The sequence below is a fragment of the Tupaia chinensis genome, unplaced genomic scaffold (genome assembly GCF_000334495.1).
Source record: "Tupaia chinensis unplaced genomic scaffold, TupChi_1.0 Scaffold000523_1, whole genome shotgun sequence".
Taxonomy (NCBI): Eukaryota; Metazoa; Chordata; class Mammalia; order Scandentia; family Tupaiidae; genus Tupaia; species Tupaia belangeri.
The window spans coordinates 690,339-699,715 of NW_006160036.1; the positions used below are offsets into that span (position 1 = coordinate 690,339).

The following is a 9,377-nucleotide window of genomic DNA, read 5'->3' on the forward strand; positions in this document are numbered from 1 at the left end:
ACACACACACACACACACACACACACACACACATGCCTGGCGCAAGTTTAAAACCACTGGGTCCAGGACTCGAACCATGGTTGACAACATGGGAGTCCAGCGATTTAGCCATTACACCATCTGCTGATCCCATTGTTTAGGAAATTTTGTCAAACCCAAGGTCATAAAGAATTTCTCCTGGGGGAACCAGCAGTTGGCGTTATGGCTATGTTGCTGGACTCCCACGTGGTCGACCATGGTTCGTGTCCTGGACCCGGTGGCTTAAAACTCACGCCAGGCACGTGTGCGTGCATACCCAAGATCCCGAGAGGAGAATGGAGGAGAAGGGATTGCGGCGTGACCATCCCCCCTGGGGGGTGATTTCTCGCTTTCTGTCTCTGTCTCTCTCTGTCTCTGGCGAGCACATGTACCCTATAGTGAAAATCTCTCTAAAAAAAAAATAATTTCTCCTGGGACTAGCAGATAGCATAATGTTTACGTTGCTGGACTCCCATAAGGCCAGCTGTTTTTCGAGTCCTGGACCTGGAGGCTTGAAACACACTGGTAAGCATGCCCAAGATCCCAAGAGGAGAATGAAGGAGAAGGGATTGTGGTGTGGTCACCCCCCTGGGGGTGTGATTTCTTAATTTCTATCTCTCTGTCTGTCTTTCAGTCTCTGGTAAGCGCACATGCCCTATAGTAAAAATCATCTCTAAAAAGAAAAAAAAATTTCTCCTATGTTTTCTTCTAGTTATTTTATAGTTTTAGTTCTTACATTTAGGCCCATGATTCATTTTGAGTTAGCTTTCATATATGATGTGAGGTAGGGTCTACGTGCAGACTTTTTTATTGTTGTTGTTAAGTTCTCCATGCTCTGGGCAAGTATTCTGCCTTCTCCCTAAACATCTTTATCTTCATTTCTTCATAAAGCCGCCACCTGTGCTAGTCTCTGAAATCTCCTCAGCTCTTTAGCCTCTGACCTCTTGCTGCACACATAAGTACTTGCTGTGGACAGAGACCCCCTCCTCTTTGCCCTGCTCTGGATGCTGGGAGCACCCATCTGTCACTGGTTGCTGAGGCAAAGATCAGACAGCATCTTTTTCAGGACATTCTACTCTTTTTTTTTTTTCTTTTTTTTTTTAGAGGTTTTTGCTATAGGGTGCGTGCGCTCTCCAGACAGACAGAGAGAGACAGAGAGACAGAAAGCAAGAAATCACCCTCCAGCAGGGATGGCCATGCCGCAGTCCCTTCTCCTCCATTCTCCTCTCAGGATCTTGGGCACGCATGCACACGCGCTCGGCATGAGTTTTAAGACACCGGGTCCAGGACACGAATCGTGGTCGACTACATGGGAATCCAGCGACATAGCCATTATGCTAACTGCTGGTCCCCAGGACATTCTACTCTTTATGGCTCTTTGTTTCTGGTAACAATTTTCCTTTCTAGACACTCGTCTGCCGCTGTGATAGCCAAAGGTCTGGAACTTCCACTAGAGAGAAAACCAACCAGATGTCAACTAGCCTGACACGCTTGTTGGCATGTGTGAAAACCCACGTGCACAGAAGGTAGGCAACCTTCTAGAGGGAGGACAGGTGTTGTTATCTTCATTTCAGGAGTGAGGAAACAGAGGTGTCACAAGATTCAGTGACCTGTTTGAGGTCACCCAACTGGCTCATCAAATAGCACCACACTCCAGAAAGTGCTGTAAGCCCTGGACCACACTGCCAGGCCCCCAGCTGTCACTCTCCAAAGAACACATTGGCTCAGACTTCCTACTCCCAGGCCAGCAGCTCCCACCCTATAAATGCTACAAATTATGTGTGGAATTTTCCTGCCACTAATCAAATGCAGCTCCAATTTCTTTTATGGTTTTGAAAAAAATAAAACACACACAACTTCAATGGATAAGGAGTTTCAAAAGGTATATTTAAGGTCTTGGGTGCAAGTCAAAGAACTGGGTTGAGAAGAGTCTGATTTTCTCCTTTTCAAGTGAATCCAAACGTTATTGTTTCTTTCTTTCTTAAGAGTTTTTTTTTTTTTAATTTTTTTTTTTACCTAAAGGCATGTGCACTAGCTGGGGAGAGAGAGAGAGACTGAGACAGTGAGAGGGAAAGTGAGAAATCACCCCTCAGGGGGATGGTCATTCCACAGTCCCTTCTCCATTCTCCTATTGGGATCTTGGGCACATACGCACATGCTCCTGGCTTGAGTTTCAAGCCACTGGGCCCGAAACTCAAACCATGATTGGCCATGTGGGAGTCCAGCTACATAACAGCTACACCATCAGCTGGCCCAGGCTTTATTGCTTCTACTGCCCTTGTTGGGTTCAGAAGTGAATTGTTCCTGTAGAGTTGGGGTGTCAGTTCATCGCCCTGAGGCGATGGAAGTTAGGAGGCAAGGGCTGCTTGATGTACTTCCTTCGATCCTGCATGCGTCATGACCTGCACCATGTCTTGCTATCTCTGTCAAGACTCAAGTTTTCAGCTCTGTCAATATTTCTAACCTTTGCCCAAGCCTTTTAATCAAGCCTCCATCCCCCCAGGTAGGCCAGTCACCTCAGGACCATCCACACCTTTTACCTGAGGCACATCCTTCTTTCTGGCCCTCAGCTCTGCATGCATGAGGGCCTCTCCTCTCAGAGGACTGAGAACCAGCTTGAATCTGTTTATACCAACTGGACAGGCCTGCTTCCTACTCTAGCACCTTCGGCCTGGCCACCCTCACGTGTGCTAAGCCTCCCTCCAAGGCTCAGTCTTGCAGAATCTCTTGCTTGAACTGACAATTAGGCCTCTTCCCACTTTCCTCTAAATAGCTTTGCCCTGTGTCTTTATTTTCAAAGAGAGATTTTTTTGCTATAGGGCATATATACTCACTAGAGAGACAGAGAGACAGAAAGTGAGAAATCACCTCCTGGGGGGTGAGGGGAATGGCCATGCCCAATCCCTTCTCCTCCATTCTCCTCTCAGGATTTTGGGGACGCATGCACGCATGCCCGGCGTGAGTTTCAAGACACCGGGTCCAGGACTCGAACCGTGGTCAACTACATGGAAGTCCAGCCAGGTAACCATTACTCCATCTATTGGTCCCATGCCATGTGTTTTGTCTACCCACCTAGACTGTCAGCTCTTCCTGGCATAGAAAGATCTGACCCTTCCTCGTTCCATCGTGTCTCTTCAGCATCTGGCATCATCTATGATGTCCAGATCTATATGGATTATTTTAACTTGATTTTTGTCTGAGTTTTGGCAGGAAGGTGGGAGGTTTGCACTCTGCAGTTTCTAGTTTTCCTAAGAGTTCCAGAAAGGGAACAAACAATGGTGGCATGGAAATGCACACCCTTGTTTGGGCTAGAGACTTGGGGTTAGTAGATCTTGGAGTTTATCTCTGAAAACGAGAAATAGAGCATCCAGGGAAGAGAGATCCTGAGCTCAGAGCCAGTCCTTACACCACCCAGCAGCACCCTTCCCAGGGAAACACCCCCATTGCTTCCCACACAGGGAGGACACGCAGCTGAGGTAATTACACAGCACACATGCGAATGCCTACGGGCCAGCCTCCAGGAGTGCGTGCCCCATCCTCCAAGCTGTGCTGCTTGGGAAAGGATCTGCTTGTGTGAAGCTTCTACCTGTGGCTTGAACTAGATGCAAAGAATTCAGAAAACATGCATTCCATGCACGGTACAGAGTACTTCTAGGAAGCTGAAAGATGAACCAGGCACTATCCCAGCTCTCAGCAGACTAGCTGCCTACCCGAGGGCACATGACTACACTCAAGCATGATGCAAGTCTCTGGAAAACACTAAAGGAAGGAAATCTTTCCTGAGGAGGAGACACTTAGGATGAGACATGCAGACGGTTGGAACTAGAGGAGGAGGTTTCAGGAGGGATGTTTGTGAGCAAAGTCAGGGAGTTACGATCATGTAGGGTATGCTCCGGAGACAGTGAACAGCCAGTGCTGCCTGAGTATAGATAAATATGGGGAAAATGAGGTCGAGACAGTAGCTTGAGACCATGTCTACACATCCTTTAAAGCCAGCTTACTGCTTTATGAACATGACCTCTGAGGCAGATAGTAGGCCTAGTTTGGCTGCCTTCTAGCTGGGCAACCTTGGGCAAGTTAGTTTGTTCCTCAAAGCCTGGGGTGGTGTTAAAACCAACTCATGGGCTAGCCATGAAGAGTGAATGGTGATATTGCTTGTGATGTGCACACAGCATGTGCCTACGTACAGGGCACTCATCAGATGAGCATTGCTACTATCATCTGTTCAGACTCTGTAGGCTTTCTGAAGTGATAGGTAGGTTCTAAGCTACAGAGCAGCAACGTCTCCGCAGCCTTAAAACATAGATGAAAAGAGTCAGGTGGCAGCAGGAACAACTAGGGAGGCTATTGCAAAGGCCCAGGTGATGGGTCAAAAGTTCTAAGCCTGGGCACTGGGAGACTGGGGTAAAGAGTAAAGGGAATTGGGGACCAGCAGTTGGTGTAATAGCCATGTTGCTGGACTCCCCTGTAGTCGACTGTGGTTCAAGTCCCGGACCTGGTGGCTTAAACTCACACCAGGCGCGTGTGTGTGCATGTCCAAGATCCTGAGAGGAGAATAGAGGAGAAGGGATTGTGGCATGGCCATTTTCCCCACCCTCAGGGGGGTGATTTTTCGCTTTCTGTCTCTCTGTCTCTCTCTGTCTTTCTGGCAAGTGCACACACCCTATAGCAAAAACCTCTTTAAAAAAAAAAAAGAGTAAAGGGAATGTGGGTCAGCAATGCTAGCAGATACCAAACCTCTAGATAGGGTTGGGTAGGGCCCATGTGACTGGCAGAATTAGAGACACCCAGAGAAGGCCACACAGATCTCAACTCATCCCAGATAAGTCCCTGCCAGAAGTTAAGTCTCTGGCCTCAGGAATCTCAGCACTGACGGGGCTCAGAGGAAGAGGTAGACTAGGAAGCTGGTGTTCAGACCAGTGCAGTAGACAAGTAGTGCTGGGGACTGTGTCAGGAAACTCTTGGGATGCTCTAGGGGTGGGAGACAACTTTCCAAAGCCAACCGGGGCAGGGAATAAGACTCAGCTCCATTATACACACATTACATGTGATCCTGAATCCACTACCCTATTTCATGCTTTCTATTTTTCTCATCTTAATCATTTTTCTTTTGCTTTTTATTTTTTAAGGTTATTGCTAGGGTGCGTGTGTGTGTGTGTGTGTGTGTGTGCTCACTGGAGAGGGAAACAAGAGGGAAAGTGAGAAATCATCTCTTGGGGGAATGGCTAATCCCTTTTCCTCCAGTCTCCATGTGGAATTTAGGGCATGCACACTCACACACACACACACACACACACACACACACACGCTCAGTGTGATTTTCAAGCCACTGTGGGTCCAGGGCTTGAACTGTGGTCAGCCATGTGGGAGTCCAGAGCCTTAACCACTATACCACCTGCAGGCACCTATCTTGCATTAGTGTTTGTTAGTGTCTTTTTCTCCTCTACTAATTGGAAGTTATACATAGTATTTGTTTTTCTTTTAGTGATTGCCTTGGAAATTACCAAGTGCATATTTATCAAGGTCTAAAGCTAGTCAGTCACTGTATCTGCCCTTCCACAGTACAAGACCATGAAACATTTTAACCGTTTACCTTCTTTTCCTGACTTTCATATTACTGTTAGGTGGTTTAACTCTATCCTGTTTTGTTGTATCCTCACAAGACCTTGGAATTATTATATTAGATAGCTAATGTTTGTTTAGCTTTATCCACATAGTTACCATTTTCTTGGCTCTTCATTCTTTCTTACAACTTTCTTACATCTCAGATTGCTTTCCTTCTTCCTAGGATAGTTGTTTTTTTTTTTTTCTCCAAGATCGAACACTTTATTTAGATGGTAGTTGTCTTTTTAATATGTGCACACACACACACACACACACACACACACACACTCAGAATGATTTGCCTGGGGGAAAAAAGACTAAATATGCCTAAGGGGAAAATAAAAAATAAAAAATTTCCTGTAGATTTCCATTATTGTAGGCAATTATGTCTACATCACTTACAAGCTATTGCCAAATCTGTTCAAAAAAGAATTTGAAATGGAGGGAAAATCTTCAGAAAAATTTAGCAGTGGCACACCAGAGCTCTTAATTAGGACATTTTGTTTTGTTTTGTTTTAGTTTATTTTATCCATGAGTGAGAGACAGCACCCTCACCAGGAATCTTGATGCTGTGACCAATTCCCAGCTTCAACTTGAGCCAGCCCTGGATCATGGGCACACGCATCCCTGGTATGTTCAGGGAGGTATTCAGATGTGAACCCAGAACCTTCCCACATGACTCAGCCTCATCAAATTTTACACTGTGTTATCATCTGACCCTTAGGATATCATTTAATGAGAGTTCCCTGGTTACACAGTCTCTTAATTTTGGCTTTTCTGAAAATATGTGTTTTTAGTTTTTAATGCATGAAAGATATTTTTGCTGGATGAAGAATTCTAAGTGGTTAGGTCATTCTCTCCTTCCCCTCCTATTGCTGAAGTTGATGAATCAGCAGTTAGTGTAAGGTCTACTGACTTTATTTTTCTGGTCTCTCTCTCTTTTCTTTGTGCATTCTGCAATTTAGTTTATATGTTTAAGGGAGCGTTTCTTTCTTCTTTTAAATCTCACTTAGAATTTCTTGGGATTCTTAACATCTGGAATAGTATCCCTGATCAGTTCTGGGAAATTATCAAGCAATATCTCAAGTATTGCCTCTTTCCATTCTCTCTCCTCTCATTCTAGAACTCCTACTAATCTAGGCTACTCTTTTCCATGTCTCTTAAATCTTTCTTCTATATTTTCTGGGTTTTATTTGTCTCTGTGCTGTTTTCTGTTTTTTGTTTTTTGTTTTTTTTCTAATCCATCTGCCAGTCCACAAATCATCTGTTTAGCTAAATCTAATCGACTGCATTTTAAAAACTCAGTCATGGTATTTTTCATTTCTGGAAGGTCTGTTTGCTTCTTTCTCATGTCTATTAGGGCATTCTTTATACTGTTTTATTCCCTGCAGATATAGTCAAGCTTGCCTTTATTTCAGTGTCCATAATAAGCATGTTTGCTTTATTATAATCTATGCTCAGTTTTGACTCACTCTCACCCTCTCTCTTTATAGTTCCTGACCTGGTCACTCCTGTTTGCAGAGTCACCCCAGATACCAGAGGGTTTTTTTGTTGATGTTACTTGGAGTTTTATTTATTTTTTCTGTGACTGAGAGAGACAGGAGGGCAGCAACACTAACAGAATCTTGATGCCACAATCCATCCCCCAGCCTCAGTTAGCCCTCATGAGCAAGCACACTCCTGCATACTCAGGAAGTCCCTGGACATGAATCCAGAACCCTCCCATGTGGGTCAGCTTCACAGAACATTGTGTTTGACCTCTGTACCCCTGTCCGGCAATACCACGAGATTTCAGTGAGTTTCTAAGCTCAAGGACATTGCTTTCTGTGGGTGCCATTCTCAACCCAAGGAGAGTTTCCAAAACTCAGGTCAGAATGGTACTGCTGTCTGCTGTCCCTTCAGCCCCATTTGGTGTTTTTGTTTTTGTTTTCTGTTTTTCTTCTTTTTCTTTTTCTTCTTCTTTTCTTTTAAGAGAGAAATTTTTGCTTTAGGGCATGTGCACTCACCAGAAAGACAGGAAGCGAAAAATCACCTCCCAGGGCAGATAGCCATGCCATTCTCCATTCTCCTCTCATGATTTTGGGCATGCAAACACATGTGCCCGCACAAGCCACCAGGGGAATCTAGCACCTTAACCACTGTACCACCTGCTGCCCCCCCAAATTTGTTGTTTTTTAGGGAGCCTCCTGTCCTTCCCTGAACTTAGCCTCAGTTATTCCTGTCCCCATGGCCCTCACATCAGTTTCCCAGAAGAAGAGGTCTGGCTGGGCAAACAGGAGGCATTCACTCTAACTGTGCACAGCAGGATCCCAGTCCAGAGAGACCTGTCTAGATTTCAAACTCTGGCAGGGTGGAGAGAAGGTTGGAAACCATCATATTGGTTATAGAGCAACCCGAGTCTGGAAGAATGAAAAGTCCCACGATCCTAAATCATTATAAAATACATTATAGAATGAAGCCAATTTCTGGAGCTGGGTGGTAGTTGCACTAATAAAACGCAGCACACTGACCCACATGAGAAGGTTCTAGGTTTGCATCCAAAGACCTCCCTGAGAACACTAGGGACATGCCTATGATGGGGAGGAGCTGGCTGAATTTAGGGGTGGATCATGACACAAAGACCCTGCTGGGGGTATCGTCTCCTTCTGACTCTCACTCACAGAAAAATAAATAAACTTTTCAAAAAAAGAATGAAGTCACCTTCTAATCAAATGCAGCACTTTTGCCATTTTACCTGTATAACATACATAATAGGCAGCTTTTAAACAAGCTCATCCATGTTTCTGTTTTGTTTTCTTTAAAAAGGTACAAGCCCTCACAAAATGGAAAAATGAGATTAAAATGTGGATAAAATGTATCAATTAAAGAGCCCTAGTCCCTGGGCAGCTGCAGTTATAACCTTTAGAGAATGTGAACATTCTCAGAAGATTCCACAGCATCCTAATTATCCAGCGGGGAATCGGTGTATCTTAGGAGGAAAACATTAGTAAAGGCTTTTAGCATGAGCTGTCGCAAAGAAATTCCCTACAGAGGCAGCACAAGGAGAATCAGGCCAGCAGCAGACGCAAAGGCTCACATTTCTGGTATCAAGAGGCAAACATCACTGCATCTTTTCTTTCTTTTTTAATATGGGAATTTCTCTGGAATTCTTTGAACTCTCTTAGTAAAGTCTGGACTTCTTCTAAGGTGTTTCTAATCTTGCATCATAAGATGTTTTCTGAGATTTGCTCATGTTGTTTCTTTGACCTGAACTGCCCTTTCTCCTTTTATCTGTTTGGCACACCTCTGCTTATTACCCAAGAGACTGATCAAGTGACCCCCTCCCCACAAAGCCTAGTCTGACCCTTGACGCTCCCAATAGAAAGACTCATTCATTTTATCCTGTTGGAGAGTCATATATAAGTGAGGGGGAAAAATGTGCTATTTCTGCCTTCTTCCTACAACACCTGTTCTGGAACATTCTGTGATCTGTTCACAGAACACTCTGAATTGTATTTGCCCCTCAGTGACCCTACTGGGTTATGAGCTCCTTGAGAACAGAGTTGAGACTCCCCCCACCCCCCAACTCATCATCCCTGCTTCTCCACATCCACAGGGACTCTTAACAGGGCCTGGCTCTGCAGACTGGTAGTCAGGGGGTGTCTGAGCACTGGCTCAGCACTGACTGCAAGCCTCCATTGGCTAGGGCATCCATCTATCCTACCAAAGACACCTAGGACAGGTTCCCACATGCAGTAGATACCCCTGAATATACA

General features: G+C 45.0%; 1 long non-coding RNA gene across 1 annotated transcript in view; it reads left to right on the top strand.

The window, feature by feature from the left end:
- The window catches only part of LOC102487176 (uncharacterized), a 32,711-nt gene extending 30,939 nt beyond the window's left edge, over window positions 1-1,772 (top strand). The window contains exon 4 of the long non-coding RNA XR_335749.1: window positions 1,426-1,772. This is a non-coding gene — a long non-coding RNA (uncharacterized LOC102487176). The remainder of the gene's footprint in view (window positions 1-1,425) is intronic.
- Window positions 1,773-9,377: the final 7,605 nt, after the last annotated feature.